Below are 18,439 nucleotides of genomic sequence, written 5' to 3'. Positions count from 1 at the left end.
TATAAATAAGTATTCAACTGAAAATTTTAAACCACGCTTACCTGTCTCCTTCATCTAGATTTTTAAGTTTTACACTCTGTGAGCATAATACTGATCGTATTTATTTAAAATTACCCTATAAGTGAATAAAAAGTTTTCGGTATTGTAGCTACCAGTGCATATCTAAATACTATATTTAGTAAATAGGTACTTTCGTACCTTTTGTTCTGTTTTATAACTTATATTTTTCCTAATATATTTTGTATGATTTAAAAATAAAAAACCTAACACTTCCTTGAAGGTTTCCATACAAGTACGTACTTAGAGTAACTGTGTTGCACTAAGTGATAACGCTGCACCAATAAATATTATAATCAATTAATTTATTTAACTGTTAAAGTACTTCATTAAAAAATATATTTGAAGAATGTAATTCTATTTAAAAGTATTTCATTAAATACAATTTAAACAAGCAGATGTCCTGTTGAATGATTACTAGTCTCGAAATAAGAAGCAAAAAATATGAATAGGATAGGATGAGATTACAAAACTTATGATATTATTACCTGGTTGTTTTTTAAATTTATAGTTCATTGGTGTAGGCTTTTGAATGCAGTAGAAGGAAACATTTGTACACAACAAAATCAGTTATAATTGTGCGTATTAAGTTTATAATCGCACAGATCAAAATTCATTCTTTCAACGGTGTTAGTACCTTTTTCACTACTTTACTACAGCTAATTATGGGTATCTGTAAGCGTTTGTTAAATTATTTATTGCTTCCGGTCTAATAGTAACTAAGTTAGTCTTTGACAATTATACGTCTTAAATTCAATAACGTGATGGAATTATAAAATTACTAACATGTTTCCAGTAATCAAAACTTGATGAGTTGTAGTTTATCACATCTTAGCCAGAAATGTTTTAGTTGCAGAATTTATTTTCCTACACTGGATAGGATGGTATACAAACAGGGAGCGAAGCCGAAGATCGAAAAGATCTCTTTGAATACCATCTTAGGTAGTGTGATAGACTAAACACTACTACATTACAAACGTGGCATAATTTCTTTAAAACAAGTCGTAAACAAGATCGTATTCAAAAAGAAATTTCCATGAGATATGAATATTGAAGAGAGGAAATAAAATATACTTTATTGTGAGAAGATACTTCCAGGATATTTCTGGTTCAAGTAACAAGAATAAAAGATATTTCGTCACAAACTTGTCATGTACAGTTCATTACTCCTCAGACGACGTCTTGCAACTTGACAAGGCTAAAACTATAACGACATTAAAACATTACACTATCACTGTTTTAATACTTATTCTTAAATACTTTTATTTCGCTGTATAATAATTTAAGGCATGCAAAAACAAGAAGGTTAGTTAAATATTTGTATTTGGTAGTTCACTGGAAAAGTTTTGAACTTGTACATATATTATTAGCAACTGAGGGACTCAAGTCATGGAAGGTAACTTCCAGAATCTATGTATTAGAGAAGAGATAAAACTTGGGCCTTAGTGAGTGATAGTCTCCAAGGAAATATTACATGAGAAGCTCGACGAAAAGTTCTGCACCTTATTAGCTGAACGATCTGAAGTATAGCGCTAGAAGTGAAGCAAAAACATTTGTTATATCTCTGTTTATATCCACTACAGTAGCATTGATTTCTGTCCGATATTCTGTGCGAAATTTAGCACAACCTTTCTTCTTGTAATTAAATAACCTAACTTAATTATTCAACCAGAGTGGAGAGATTTATGGTAAATACGGGTTCTAAGAAATTTAATTTGTGGGATGTCATTAAAGAGGTCATTACGAAATTTGAATAATCATTTTATAGATTAACCCAAAATTAAAGGCTTGATTTCACTTAATATACAATTATGGGCCATGGGAGCAAAACCACATGTGGAAGAATTGAACGAAAGGGCTGATTAGATATGGAAATCACAGCTGAATATAACAATAATAATGTTCAAGTTATGCGCATCAAGAAATGTACAGTTAAGCTAAAATCAGTACATATGTCCTTCTTTATTTCTATAAATCACAATCCATTACATTATTACTCAACCCTACTGGGTACAAGGGGACTGAGCCTTACAATGAAAACTACTTTAAGTAATTTTTTACCTAGAATACTTCGCACTCTTAGAAATCTTACACTTTTACTTGTACAATTACAATTTACATTTAGCACTGGTACAACTTTCTAATACGGTAAATAAAAGAATGATATTAATGATATGAAAATCTTAAAATTAAATTATGGGATTTCCGACTTTTATTTGACGGATTTTACAATCCCTTCATTCAACGTAATATTACAACTGAACTAATTAAGAACGCATTAAATATAACGCTAAAAATCATTGTTACTAATTACTCTTGATTAAACTAACGTACAATAACGGTCTAGCTCTAATATATGTTGTTAATGAATCCAGTTAGTGGACAATCGTTGAAAATAAAGTGTTTATTACTTTCATTTGTGATTGTTATTACTGTATTATCATTCAGTTTTATTTTTGGGACTTATCGTGCATATGATAAGAATTAATATCAAATTTTATTCTTTAAATAAGAATATTATTGTCAGATTAATACAGGGCATAAGTTATTTGAATGCACACACAAACATCTTAATGTTTTAATATATATATTAGAAACATTTGATGACAGCATGACATTCTTTGAATTTAATTTCAAACACTTTGTTATAAAGAATATTATGACATGATGTTATTTATTTCTTTAAAAAACATTGAAAATAAAACATTACATATGTTTTACTGAGGAATACATACTAATCGCACTTTTCAGTAATTTATGTTAAATAAAAATATAACAATATCAGTTACAGCAAATGTTGATGAGTCCAGCCATAACGCTGTGAAACACGTCTCTTCGTTACGTAAGCAACAGAAAAAACATAATAGAGATACCCTTCTTGGCCCATATTTAAATAAATAAATAATTTTGGTGTAATCCCGACAATCATTATGTAGAAAGGATATTGTTATGGAAACATTACAAAAACACACTGTGCAAACAAGACAAAGCAGAAAGATACCGTATTACTGTTATATGGCTTTAATCCATGTTTAAATTATCGCATATTTATTTTTTTATTGACACTTTTTTTATAGTATACTTGTGAAGAATAATTCGTATCGCAATTTCGTTTCCTAATTTTCGGACCGACACATGTTTGGGATTATGTTGTAATAAATTTGTTTGCATTTGGAGGTTTAATTCAATCCAATAAATAAAAAAAAGAATTTGTTCAAAAATACAATTCACGTAATATAACCAATACGCTATACAATATAATACACAGATTCTAAATATAGAAATTATGTATTGCTAATCAAAATATAATTGTCACCTGGCCAATTTTTACAGCGATTACTCGTACAATATCGTAGAAACGAATAATTCATAAGAATCATTTAGTACTGCAGAATTATGGTATTAGGACGTAGACGTAAGGAAGAAAAGCAATTGCAATTTTTATGAATATATAATGTGAAATATATTTTATGAATATATAATGCAATCTAGGAGAATAAATAATGTATAGGAAAGCAAATGTTTCATTTGTGTACCTACTTTATGAAACATTTGGTAAGCTTTTTATTTCAAATAGAAGATAAGTATTACGTTTTGTTACGATTTTGTAATAACTTTTACACTTATGCTTATAATTTCTATTATTATTAAAATTATATAACCTATTATTATGTTAGGTGGACATCTTTATTGGTAATATACTTTAAGTTTTTAGGATCATGTATTCTGTACGTATAGGTATATTAATGTAGAAAATGTAAATCAGATCTTAGCAATAAGTTACATATGGTGTATATAAGTAAAATAATGTGTACGCTAAAGTTTATAAACTAAAAATATAATCATCAGATTAGAAATACTTGTCTGCAAGAGACTTATATTTGACTTACCTTAATTGAATACAATTCTATTTTTCAAGCGTTTTTATATCATTATATTATTATAACCTATAGTTAGCTAAGGTTGACTACTGTGATAATGCAAAACCACCAAAGTATGTATCGGTAATTTAAAAGAATTTTTATTTCGTGTTATTATTCATAGTTTTAAAATTAATTACCATTTTCCCTAACACAGTGAACTATATATTTAAAATACAAGTATATATTTCCCACTAGAAGACATAACAAAATTAAGAGTGTGTGACTACCAAATTATTGGCCGAACCCTAGGAACTGGCTAACCTAGGAACTTTGTAGGAGCTGGGAATATTTTTTCCACCTATCCATTTGCATGATATCTAGAGAACAAACTCGCCTGTAGACATAATGTTTCATGAATTTCCATTTTGAAAAAGAAAATGTCGCGTTTCATGACGATTTAGCTGACCATTGGTGAACAGTTTAAATTCATAATTTTTTTTAAACCATGATGGTTCTGAGATAATCGCAGAATAAAACATGTGTCAAGAAGTTGAGTAGACTCATATGATATTTAACATGTAGCCTATTTATCAGAGTAAACAATTTGCTATAAACTGAACTTTGTCATACAGCCTCAGCGAAGCCTGTTACGCAATACGTGGTGTAAGGCATTCCTAGCTAGTCTCTTTATATGAGTTGACTTATAAGAGTAGTTCTCTGATAAATTAGTATGGTAAATATTGTAGTATTTCTTTAATCTATATTTTCTGATACGAGGTAAGCAGATAAATAACCACTTTCTTTGCAACCTTCTTCCCAGAAGATTGGCTTGTATAATGCCAAAGACATTAATACTTCCGAAGTCTGTCAGATGTTCAAACAATCAAATTTTGAGAGTTTTCAGGGTTCAAAAGAAAGCGATCAGAGCAATCGCCAACATGAACTTCAGAGAGTCGTGCAGACCAGCTTTCCAAAAATTGAAGCTGTTGACTGTGCCATTTCTCTATACCTTGGAGGCAGTTTTATTCTGTTGGTAAAGATTTGCCCTGACTAAGGGCCGTGACGTGCATGAATATGAAACGAGAGGCAGAGACAACTACCGTACTGGGCGACACAGAACGGTGTTTTATGAACACCTACCCTCGTATGCAGGTGTCTTTCATCAACAGTTTGCCTGATTCCATGAAAAACGTACAAACGCCCAAGGTGTTAAAAACTCGTCTGAAGCGCTTTTTAGCATCTAAAGCATTCTATAGCGTCGACTAGTTTTTGATTTATAGTTGGGAGACCTCCAATCTAGAAGACTGACACTATCGTTTGCGGTGGAGAGTATTGGCGAGTGAGTGGTATGGATGAATGTAATGATTGTATGTCTGAGTATGGTATTGTGAACGAATGTAAAAAATTATAGATTTATTCGTTTTGACTTTTGCCACATAATTGTAATATTGTCAACGGCAATAAAATACTTGAATTTACTTGAGATTTTCTAATAGCGGGGAAAAACGAAAAGAAGAAGCCTGATGATCGATTAAGCATGCTAGCTTACGTTAATTATTGTGTGGGTTGAAAGCAATTTATATATGATATGTACCTTTTGGTACTGTAGTTTCTGTGCTTGTGTTGCAGTGCAACACGTACTCAGGCTATCTAAAGTTAAGCCGTCGGTTGTATTGTACTCGTAGTTTCTTCGTACAAAACTAAAATAAGCGTATTTTTCGTTTCAGTAAATGTTTTCAGACCAGATTCGTGGCATTGTGTTCTACTAATATATTATTATAATTTTATATGTTACTCAACTTTATTGTCCCATTGGAAACTTACGCCTTTGTAGGCCGTCCCCTTGGTGCTGTAGCGTTCCAATGATTACGTTTTTAAAATAGTTCTTCACGTATGTGAACTAAAATCATGTAAATTTTTTTGTAGTTTTAACATTGAATTAGTTAAAATAATTAAAAGCCGCCCTTTTCACTTAATTGTCACACTGTACAGTACATTCATATGACTTATATAATATCATAATTAACACTGGTTTCACTTATGATCACTTTATTGAATTAACAGTATTAGTCCAGGTTGTATCTATGATGAAATTGAAATAGAATAACAGAATAAACAATAATGGTAAAATACATTTGACCAAAATGTATTTTGACAATGAAAAATACTAACTGGTGTGTTTATCTTTAAATACTTCCCTGTTTGCAACAATTTGTTACCATAATAAAACAACTATAAGTAATAAAAAAAAATCTAACATAAAATAACTTACATCGTGAACCTTAACATTTTTACTGCAAATTTAACCTGGAAATGGTAAGTTATTTTCATATGAAACTGATGTAATAATATATTAAATCAAAAGAAACTTTTTTCACAAACTATTTGAAAAAAAAAACTATATTTAGCAATGATGACAAGAAGTACAATATCATTATATTGTCTCTAATGACCCTCCCCCACCCAATAATAGTGCATTGCTATAAACACTAACAAGAAGAGCCAAGTCACACCGCACTGCAGTGCGCTGTCAGTGACCGCACTACGTAGGAAATATAACAGCGAGTGGGAGGGGGGGGGTGCAGCCATGGTATCGGTTATTGCTTTGATATGTCGGTTATTGGTTTCCTTTATGGCTTTGTTTTGTTTCAAATAGAATTACATCCGCTGGAAATTTTTCGCGTTTTCTATAATGTGTAATATGTAATTTATGTATACTACAATCTGGTAAAAACTTAAGTTGTTTGTAAACTTTCTGAAGTATTTCGATAGCTAGAAGACGAAATATATTAAACCATGGTCATGTAAATGGTGCGATGAGAAATTTGTGAAACATGTAACAATGTGTTTTATATAGAAGAGAAACACTAGCGGAAATACAGATAACTGGTAAGGAATCTGCAACGGAGATTGGTTCCGAGTTCCCGAGGGATTGCAGCTTTTGTAACACACTCACTTGCACATCTCAGGAAAGGTCTGCAGGTATAAGTATCACTGCAGAATGTCTGTGTCTGACAGTCCAAAGCCAACCTATTTAGAGTCCAATAGTAGAGCTTTCAACGTTTTAACAAAACTTCAGCGTATTTTTACTGGGATATTGAACACCCAAAGTTCTGCATAATTATAAATGATTTTGTAATAGTTACTGTAAATACCATAGCTATGTTTAACTACTTAAATAAACTATTTCATACAGTTAAAGGTAACCTTAACATTCGAAACTTTATGTTTACAAAAACTTATGGTAGGATTACAGTGTCCTATTTATTGATAAAGAAGATACTAAGATATTCATAATGAATTGTAGTGATTTACAAAAAGCAATTAGAATCTTACATTATATGTTTTCGGCTATGTATTTTCATTTTGTATTGGAAATACTTATAATCAATTTATAAAATGTAATGATGTGTTATATTTTTTTAATTTCATATTGTACTGAAATATTAGTAATGATTTTAATAGTGACGTGTATATTATATCTACTCACTAATGTACAATGTTTATTAAAATTAAAATTGTTATAACTGTTGAAAATTATCAAAGTGTTTTAAAGTAAAATTGTTGAATTTGTATATTTTGCGATCATTAATTTTTACTTTCAAACTACTACAATTATATTTATTAACGGAGGAATTAAAGTTTATAAATTTCATAAAATAAATATTTTATTCATTTACTATCAATCATTCACGTTTAAAATGTTATATTATTTCAGTTGTAGACAGATTTTCACAATCACTGTAGTACAGTTTATATACTGACCGCAATCTGTAATTTTTGTGATCCTTAACTTATTGCAGAAACATGGTCTGAAATAACGCTTTTGTTTTAAAATTTAACTTTAATTATCAACAGTTGTTGAAATTTTAATTAAATAGGAACCTGTATAAAACATGAAATACTTAATCGAAAAAATTTCATAGAAAACATTCATTTGTAAACAAGGCTTAGATAGACTATGACTAGACTATAAAGACTATGATATTAAGCATTATTTTACCCAATTATACAGGCATTGACTTGATGATATATCACATAGTAAAAACGTCTTATATTACAATTTCAACTGATAACGATAACAACTATTTAAAATTACAAACGTAGATGAAAAGCTGTTGGAGCAGAAGGACTTGACCCACTTGGACAGCAGCACCGGCAGTAGAGAGTTATCGCGATATTTCTATGAACAACGGGACAAATATTCACGGGATATTAAACTCTATGAGGACCTCTTTCTAATTTACTTTCGTCACTGGTGTTAAAATAAAAGAAATGAAAATCATAATAAGTATGTCCATAAAAGTAAATGGCTCGTCTTGGAAGAAGATGATATCCCCTTCAAATCTTAAAATATCTTGCCTCACTATTATTTCACAGCATTATAGTGATAGTTTTAAATTCTTATTTCTAATACTGATATAAGATTTTTCGGCCATGTATTTCAGGCTATCTTTGGAATGCTAAACCACACTTACATGCGGTATAACAATTTATACATTTTATAGTTTCACTTTATAAATCATACTTGACACCAAAAGTTCCTAGAGTTTTTAAAGTAGGACTTTTTTAGTTGTCATCCATGTCATTAATGATACCATGTGAGCATACAGTTGCTCCTTTATTGAAAAACGCATTTTGCTTTTATGAGAAATTTGGAGAATGCTCGTAGGAGAGATCACATTAAAAGTTGTAATAAAGGGTGTTTTTAACAATTACTACAATGTATTTCCAAAATTATTTTTATTTATTATTTGTATCGGAAAATTATTTAACAGAGATAAGTGTAGTTCCAACTAGTTTGCTTTTATAGGCTATCGTGTTAGTTTGTATTGTTTGCATAAGATTAGTTAATCATAAGTGCGTATTAACTTGTTCATGTATCTTACGACTACAATATTGGCGCTGTTGAAGTTATACGTGAAACAGAATTACTCTACGCTATCCAATCCGAAAATATATTGCTATCCAATTCCACAACACGGTTTCATGTATTTTACGAGCCGCTCGCAAATCCTACGTTGCATAAACCCGCTATCTCCTGCATAATCTGCCGCTACAAGATTTATACTACATCTCTGTTGTGAAGCTATTGTTTTATCCGTTTACTGCATACCCACGGTGTGGACTGTACGTTTACTGTATGTAATATGTACTGAACGAGCAGAGTAGTATATTCAAGTAATAAGTAGACAGAGTTATGCTGTATTTGCAATTAACAAGAGCATTGGTAATAATAACAAAATATACTGCGATAAAAGAGTATAATAAAAAGACTTTATTCCTTCAAATAGGCTATTCCAAATTTTCGTTTAATATTATTTTACATATTATAAGTACTTTATTCTTTATTTTGGTTATAGTTCTACCGTGTACTAAAAATAACATTTCCTTAGGTTTAGTTAGATCCAGTAAGAGTTCATTCTCGTAAAGTTTATGCTGAAAATAAATGTAGAATATGACAGGGAAACTAAATTAAATTTATACAAGATAAAAGCGTGATGTTGTTTGAGTAACTGTAAGGTATATATAATTTAAATGTATATCATTGTGATTAAGCCCTAATGACGTATGATAGAACGGTTTTAGTTCAATCACAAACGAATTAAACTTCATTTTAACGTAGTATAACCAGAATGGGATGTAAAATAACGGTAAAACCGATAGGGGGGTTCAAATAAAATATTGACACTTTCTCACCTCAAACCACATGTAGGAGGTTTTGAAAAGATTTGTACTAATTGATAATCAATTAGTAACGTAACATAATAACATCAATTGTAATTGATGTTATATATGTACGATTTATACGTGTAAATCTTCTAGTAGAACATATAATTTTCTGTCACCTCTTGTGCAAGGCTGCCAGTACTTTTTTTTAAATAACTGCTTTATATGGATAGGCTATACGTTGTAAATTTTGTGTTCATGAGGCAAGTGTAGGTCATTAGAATAAGTAATGTATTGTATTGTATAAACTCATCGTGTAAAAATAGTCATATCAGGGCAAGATTATTAAACGTGAGGATTAACAAATATAAATAACATTTATTGGCTGAGCGTTAGTGAAGGCTGTCACTCAATTGACTGGAAAATTTTTATTTTCCACGTGTTTTTTGCCTGTCTATCTGACTAAATAACGTCAAGATATTTCCTCAATAAATTTACCTATATACTAGAAGGTTTGTATGTATAATTTCTATGTAGACAAGTTTGATGATGGTTCACGTCGCTACATTGGATTTCGCTGAGCGTTAGCGAATATTTTTACAAGAGACATTTCTATACTTAGAATAAAAAGAAGAAAATAAATAACGGGAAATTGATGTTAAAAGTGGGTGGCAGGATTTGATTTCAGATTTTGAAGTATCCTTATTAGCTCCTTGGAACTTTTATTATGCAATCTTTGCATCAAACTTAATTTCTTCATAAACCAAAATTAGTTGCAATTATTATGGTTTTAGTCTAACTATAGAATTTTGGCAGTAAATTTAGTCTTTAGATCCGAGTACACAGAAGGCTAACAAAATATATGATTTCTCTGTATGGGATGCACACATTTTCTTTTTTTATCATTTTGTGTCTGTATATCTGTCCGTTGGCCATATTGGGAACAAAATAAGATGAATGTTTAAAAATTTAACAAGCAGCATCATAAAAGCCAGTGCGTGTTGCTAGATGCAAATTATTTCCAGACCTACAAGCTTTAAATGTGTAATAAATGTATTAAAAATATATATATATATTTTATAAAACCTATGGAACTAAACCACTCATAATCACACAGGCAATGTACAAGGTTACATTTAAACTGGACTATTCTCTACTTGTTCAATTTTGCAAGAAAGCGAAACACGCTTCAACGCCCGAGATGGTATCGACAGCACCACTCACTGATATTGCCGCGTTCACTCGCAGATTGCTGATGTGAGATTCACATGTACACTTTGGCAAATCTCGACTCGATTTGCGTTATAACTTTAATAAGTGGTCCACTAGTTCTCATACGCAGCACCTTTTTCAAGTAACTTTGCTTAAACACCAACTCAGTCAAATACTCATATTTATTTTAGAATTGTAGTTCATCCATTTCATTAGATAATCTTGTAACATTAAATTAAATATTTACCTAAAAGTAATTCCTTTTTCGACAAAATTTGTATTCTCAGACCGGTGCCTATTTCCTGGTCGGGGTACCGAAACAAACTCAATTATAGCAATAAATACCTGAGTTTGGAAATATAGATAAAGTACTTGATTTTTAACGAATGTAGGCTTTCAAACCAATGCATTTATTTTCTTAATCAGGGCAATAAACCTGTCTCAACCTTGCCGTTAGAAATATAAGAATTAAATTAATATAACTAATAGGCAATATACTTGTGCAAAGCCCTATAGTAAAAATATAAGCAATTTTGCTTGATAACTGAATGTGTTATCCATGGACACTGCAATAGAATGTACCTAAAATATGTCTACTTTCATTTATAATCTGCACGGAAGGGCGTTATTTGAAAACCTAATTATGACTTAGGAGTTTTCCTTTTATATTGATTCTGAAATCGTTGGACGTATTCCATCAAATGTCACGGAATTTTTCAGGAAATAAATTCGAGTTTCTTTGGGTTAAAAAAAATATTACCGAGACCCAAAAAATGTTCCTCAAAACTAAATCTTAAATAAATTTGAAAATTGGAAAGTTTGTCAGTGATTATTATTTGAGAGTTTAGAATTATATTTTAAATCAGTATATCCAAAATCATGGAAAACATTTCATAAGCGTAAAGCCATAATTATAAGCTTTTATGTTTATTCAATGCTATGAAATAATTTCAATTCAGTTCATAAAAAATACTGAAAATTTTAATTTTAACAAAGAAATACGTCTAAATTAAAATAAAAATCAAATTAATAACACTTTTTTAACTAACTTCAATGCTACTAACGTTTATAATTTAGTTATTACATATTTTTCTAGGTGAACCGATAAAATAACAAACAAAAGATTAATAAACTTTAAAACATTTCAACAGAAAGAGTACACTATGTATTTTTTATGTCTATATTGGTATATGTAGGCTTTACTGTTTTTTAGTTCACCTTACACGCTCAGACTTAACTGATCCTTAAATTTGGAATCATCTAATTTGGTGGAAATTCAAAGAATTTGGCAATTTATAAGTTGAAAATGAACTCCTTACATCGTTTCAACATCAGAGACACCTAGACTACAATATGTAGTATAATCTAGGTGGAAAGCTACTCTCATTGTCTCCTAGGGTGTACTAATCGGGGGTTTAGTAGAATTTCCATACTGGAGTAACTGCAGAACATGTAGATGAGAAAGTAGCTTCTATATCGTGTAACAAAATCAGCTCTTTTATAATATTAGTCAGATTGTTGTAAGATACAATCGTTGATAAACCATACTACACGTGGAATATCGTACGCGATTTATAATTAATAATATATATCCTTTAAAAAATTTAAAGTACTACTAGGTTTGACAGATTCTTAGAGCTATATTTAAAATAAAGAAGATCATTTTGAACAAAGTTATTCAAGTTTCTACTGTATTTATATTAGTTAATAAGTTTTCTTCAATAAGTAAAATAAATAACAATGTCTTCAGTTTCTAATAACGATGTTTAAGTAATCAAGATTAATGAACTGTTAATCTTGAATTTATAACTACCACACGCTGTTGGATTGTTTTCCCAGCCGAGTTAATTTTTTTTTAACATGTATGTATTTGAGACAGTTTCTTAAAGCAAGGTTAATGAAACTGTTCTTATAATTTGGGTTGTTTTTACAAATTAATTGATATCCGTGATATGAACGTATTTGAGACAGGTTTAACCTCTTACATCAAGATTAAAGAAACTGTTCTCAGAATTTGTAATTATCACGGTCTGTCGGATTGTTTCCTCAACTGAAATGATATTAAATCTCTTCTGAGACAAGTATGCATTTGAGACAGGTATTACTTCTTACATGAGGATAAATGAAACTCTTCCCAGAATCTGTACATACTTCGACTTCTTGGATTTTCAACTGAAATGACGTTATGTCTATTCTGAGACGTGTATTTATTTGATGTGGTTTTAAACTATCAAATCAAGATTAATGGAAGTGTTTCTTATAGTTTGCAGTTATTACGATCTAAATTATCTAATTATATAGATGTAAATATTTTCAGTATCGGTGTAGTACTCTTTCCGAAGACGATTCTCCAGGAATAGTGTAGCATTGTTTCCTATTACATCGCACTTTTAATTGTCCTGTCTCTCATCTGTTTCTCCTAATTATGAACGAATATTAATGTGGCTATTAGATAAGTATCACTAGAATTTTCTTCTCACAATAAGACGTTGTTTTAATGAAACGAGAATAATTTATTACATGACACACTTTTAAAATGTAAACTGTTGTTCAGAAGCAATACTACGGTTTCTAGCTAATACAACAGAACAAGTTCTGAATACCAACAAGATCATCATCAGATAATTTTATATGCTACCATTTGCACTTTTAATTTGTATTTTATCGAATAGCGTGATAAAAATGCCAATACCGTATATTGAATGCTTTGTAGGCAGCATCTTTTATGAACGGACAGCGCTCGTAACCGTATGATGATTATATTGCCTAATTCGTATCGGTATTTCATATTAATTATTATATTATAATTATTGCCCGCTCTGAAATTCCTTTCCTCTAAAATCTATACTGACTGTATGCTATGTGTCAACTAACGATATAGAACATTTAAAACAAAATTTGTTAAATAACTAAGTCATTTATGGAAATACGTTGATGTATAAACAGAAGTTGGAGTTTGGTGACCATAGACATACTTGACCCAAATAACGGTCAAAGCTGTTTACAATGAGCGGTGGCTTACCTGTAACGGTTATTGTACAGCTCTTGTGAACATTGTAGCACAATCTATCGTAATGTCCACTAGTATTGCCGTGTTTATAGCTAATAACACGAGTTACATTGCTTTTACTTCAGAGTGTTTTAACATCGCTGGTAATAAAATTTACACTAAAAAGGATTTATTTGTTTATGTAATTGTTTACTACTTTTCTTGTAACATAGGCATCAAGTACGACGTGTAGTGTTTCGTAGAACACAAGGTCAATTGCCCGACATCTAACACGACACTTAAGAATATTATGTTTTAACAGAGTAGTGATATATAATATCATCACTAATCATCACTAATTATGCATCAGAACTAATTATGTAGTCCTTTTTTGTCTATATACCCAATATACGGTATTACACCCGCTTTGTGAGTTCTGTTGTAAGCAGTGTATCATTCAGTACTACGCAATGTAGGTCCCACTTGTCTGCATACCCAATGCACAGTATTGAACTCGCTTTGAATGGAACTGAATTGCACTGGTTTAAGTACTTTAGTACTGGATGGGTTCTCTCTCTGTTATACATTGTTAGAAACATAAATGCTTAGACATATATTATTTAGTATATATCGTAACCAATCTACTACTGTAATGTCTTTTAGTAAAACTGACCATATATTTCACTTACATTTATTTTAGTCTTATTAATATACAAGTAATTTTAGTACATAAATTATTAAGTTATAAAAGTTTGACGCTCTTTATAATGATTAACTGTTTTATTTCAATCTTTAAAAACACTAGGGCTTAAACAGAATGCTGAATTCAGCTCCATTCCGATTAATGATTACAGAACTGTCAGGTTAAGTTGTTAGCTTGTACTATGCGCATCACCAGACGCAAGTGTTGATTGTGCCCGTAATGCTACCACTAGCAGACTGCTTCTGACCGGCACAGTCGTGGTACAATATGTCGGTCCCCTTTGTCTCAGTGAGTTGGTCCATTGTTCCACCAGTCCAGCTGAGGGTACTCATTAAGCGATAAATTGTTTCCCCGTTTCTAACATCTTTGGGTAACGCTAAACAAACAAACAGTGATATTTTATTCTTACGTTTGAGGCTGTACCAATTAAACTGTCTTATAATTACTTTACGTATTATCTTAAGTATTATATTACAGTATTATACAAATATAAACGCGAATTAATATTCACGTGATTTAATTTCAATGTTACATTCAACAGCTGGTGTAGATCATAACTTGAAAAAATGTCACTTGCTAATTAATAAAATCTAAAATATTATATAAAAGTTTTACACGTAAACAATTTGGTGTACGATTTTAGGCCCCTAAATGGAATTAACAATGATCACTTACTGGCATCTATATTAAATGTAGCTATTAAATGAAAGGTCTCGTATATAAATAAGAATCTTACGTTTTAATATATGGTTAAGCTATGGAAATCTGAAAACATTTAAGTAACTATACACTAGTACGTTATAAGGAGTACCTTGGTGTACTTAACAAATCTGTTTCTCCTTTTGGTGAACTGTAATTTTGACGGGATACGAAATTTTACTAAGTTTTGACTTACCGTTCATGTATAACACAAGGTTTCATATTTAACATTCTACAAAACATATTCTTACGTCTCCCAAATTATCAATGATTCTAGAGATATGGTAAAGTGGGATTACTTATGAATACCAAAGTTTTATTATAAAAACTATACAAAGCGTATGATTACAAAATTAGCTGTGGAATTATTTTACTACATAACTATTTAATAAAAATATAAAACGATTAAAACCGATCACTGTCATTGCAACCTAAAGACATCACAGTAAATTGTCAAAGCCATGACACTATCATGCACACAAGCCTAACTTCATGTTCTTGCTAGATAATTACTTTGTTATTAAAAGGAAAGTTCCACACATATATTCTAATCATGAGTACGTAAAAATAATTTTTCGTAAAACATATATTAGGTACTCTAAGAAAGTATTTCTGTATTGTTAATTGGTTTTTTCCAGCATTCTGTTTAATCCTTTGTTTGGAATTCTCTTCACATCAAATCTTGCATATATACCACATACACTGATAATGTAAAGTAACCGATTCACATAAATATGTACGCAGTGACCATAAGTATGGCTCAGTTTAACTGTGAAATATTGATTCCTTGTCCTTTTCTATACAATGCGCACTATTATACACTGTTCAGTAGTCCATGCATGCTTTCTTTATCAATTGTGACTTTCAGGTATTGTGTAAATGTAAACATTACTGCCGTAATTCGTAACACATCTATACGTGGTATAAACATTATACAATTGAATGGCAAGGGTAAATTCGTAATTGGGTCAAATCGGACTAAGAAGGTGGGGTCCGAGGGTCAAGAGCATTTCTAGTATACTTTCTTGGACACATTACGGTTGGATGAATTTTAAAAACTTGGCAAGATCTTCTGCGAGATAAATGAAAGCCTTGGAGGGAGTGTTGATATCTTGTACGGGGCAAAGAGCAGAGCCAAATTTATTACAGCAAACGACTCCAAAGTGAGAAGCATCTAGAGACGAAGACAAAGCAGAGGCCAAGAAGATCTGCAAGATCCCGGGGCCAGCCAGACACCAGAGGTTCTAGAGTCTGAGAGTTTCAGAAGCACAGCAAGTGGGAAATGTTGAGAGTTACCAGAAATCTGAAGCTTCCGAAGAACGAGATTTGTCAGGATTCTAGGGTCTGAGAACTCTCGCAATCTAATAAATCTAAAAATTAGGGTCCTGGTAGATTGCAGAAACTCCTAAAAGATGGGAGCTTACAGTGTTTTGGAGTTGGTTTGATGTGCACTGTTAGAGAATCAGTGATGTTCATTTCAATGTGTCAGCAATTTTATGAACTAGAACTAAAACCTATCTAGGAGCCAAACTCTCTTGTCTGGTCTTGTTTAATAATCCTTTGCCGAAAAAGTACAAAAAAGGAATAAAGCCTAATCTTAATAATTTGAAAGTGCCTTTGTTTGTTTAATTTGCTTTCACGCATAAACTATTTTACCTATTGCACTGAAAATTACCTATTGTACTGTAAATTGCCATTTTTAGGGTCTCTAATATGAACATAGGCTATTCTTATTTCGAACATTCATACGAGTTAAGCCTCATTTATCTCATCAGTATTTAAAAATCCTGTATTATTCTTTAGAATTTACAAATATTGATTGGAAAAAACATATGAAATGAAATTAACTAATGTTTGTAAACATAAGTATTTATAGAGTAATAATTATAACAACGCTTCTTATTTTAACATCGGGGCAACAAAGTAAACCAATTATTTATTCTGGGTGTTTCTGAACTAATTCGTGAATGTTTACATGTAAAATATTGAGTTATGTGCCCTCAGACATAGTGAGACGCCATATTTACAGTAACTAAAGGAACAAAAACGGAGGGACTGGGCACTAGCATTCAACATGGATGTAGCAAACCATTCGCTCCGTTACTACAGTTCAAGGAAGCAAGCAAATACAGTGAGTTCGTGATTATAACAAGTGGAGTCACAGATTCATACACTAACACTAAATGCAAATTTTATGACATAAAATCGTCGATGAGATTATTACTTATATTGCTCACTTTTAAGATAAATATATAAATATATATATATATATATATATATATATATATATATATATATATATGTATATTAAGATTCTGTTTAGGTATTTAAATACTGATATAATTCCTAGACTTGACTGAGGAAATAGTATGATATAGAAAAAATGGTTTGGGATTCATGATAATTTATTTTACTTAAACATGTATCATCATTACATATTACGTATTAGGCCTAATTATGTTACATTAATTACCTTAATTAAGATATTAATAATCTCATACATTAACGATTAGATGCAATCTTTATACGTATAAAAACAGAACATGTATTTATGCGAGGAATGAGGTTGAATTTTTTAGTTTCAAGTAAGTTTGTAGAGAAATTTAGTAAATTATAAACAATTCAAAATAACACGTACTTAAATGAAGAAAAAACTATTGTAAAAGCATCAATGTACAATTATATGAGTTCACGGAATAGCTGAATCAACAAAGAAACAACAATAACAGTTAAGAGAAGTTGATTACTGTGTTTGTGTTCTGGGCAGCAGTAGCGTGAGACACGCAAGTGTTTCCTCGCAATTAAGCGGTTTTACTGTAGGGGAACTTCATTAATGTCAGGTCTCACAGCGAAAAAGTCTTTATTTCAAAAATAAATCTATGAAATATATTAAATTGTAGTAATGGTTGATATTAACTGAGAGGGGGCGATCTAAATAAGCGCGTTGGAAGAACTACTGGCAAAACAAATTCCGATTAGAAGTAATTTCATATTTGTATTAAATAAATAGACAAGTTGTCAAAATTCTGAGAGTTGAATGTACTGTTGGTATTTATCAGTTAGTAATTTTCGCTACGTTAGCACTTTATAGGAGGGTCTGTACCATACTTATAAGTTATTCTATGTACTAAAAATGTGGAGGTACTTTGAGATAAGAAGGTTTTAAATAGATAAAAAGAATGTGAAAAGACATGATGTATGAATAATAGTGATATAGATGATTTTTAACTGATTTTTGCCTACTGT

The sequence above is a fragment of the Homalodisca vitripennis genome, chromosome 2, assembly GCF_021130785.1.
Source record: "Homalodisca vitripennis isolate AUS2020 chromosome 2, UT_GWSS_2.1, whole genome shotgun sequence".
In the NCBI taxonomy this organism is placed as follows: domain Eukaryota; kingdom Metazoa; phylum Arthropoda; class Insecta; order Hemiptera; family Cicadellidae; genus Homalodisca; species Homalodisca vitripennis.
Note: the sequence above shows the minus strand (reverse complement) of the source record.